The sequence below is a fragment of the Acyrthosiphon pisum genome, chromosome A1 (genome assembly GCF_005508785.2).
Source record: "Acyrthosiphon pisum isolate AL4f chromosome A1, pea_aphid_22Mar2018_4r6ur, whole genome shotgun sequence".
Lineage (NCBI taxonomy): Eukaryota > Metazoa > Arthropoda > Insecta > Hemiptera > Aphididae > Acyrthosiphon > Acyrthosiphon pisum.
In genome coordinates, this window is record NC_042494.1 from 101,039,098 (window position 1) to 101,039,952 (window position 855).

Below are 855 nucleotides of genomic sequence, written 5' to 3' on the forward strand. Positions count from 1 at the left end.
CATTTTCTATACATGATAACACTTTTCAAAATATTTTGATTTATTTTGAACTGTTAAGAGACATTTTCATTTTCCATTTTTTTTTAGTTTTTTTTCTAAAAATATCAATAAAATTTTATTTGTTGGATAAAAAAGCTTGAAAATTTAATAGAAGGCTCCTAGTATATTGTTTCAAAGGCAGATGAAAAATATTAAAAATCGTTATTCACAGTTTTTTTTTATAAGCATTTAAAGTTCAAAAAATGACAAAATATGGAAAAATCACGAAAATTTGCAAATTATTTCGAGTTAGAAATTTATAAAAAATTTTCTTTTTAAATCTAAGATATGAAAATGTAATACAAGATTCCTTATAAGATTTTCTACATTTATCAAAACAAAAATGTCTATAAGAAAGCCAAATTAAATTTTTACGATCGTTTGAAATTCAAATTTTTACAACATTGGATATTCACTCGATTTCTCATGTAGCGATTTCCTTATTTTGTTGTAATTCAAAAACGAATAACTGTAGATACATGAAAATTTTATTGAACGTTTTTATTAGCATTTCCTATACACCATACAATTTTGACTCTTTTTGAGCTGTTTACGGACATTTTCAGTTTTAAATTTTTTTAGTTTTTTTTTCTATAAATATCAATAAAGTTTTATCTGTTGGGCCAAAAAGTGTAAAAATTTAATACAAAGCTCCTGATATATTGTTACAATATCAATTGAAAAATATTAAAAATACATAGGCACAATTTTTTTTTTATAGCATTTAAAGATCGAATTTTGACAAATTATCAATTTTAATTTGAAAATTATTTTGTAGTTAAAATTTATAAAATGTTCAACTTTTGTATCTAAGAA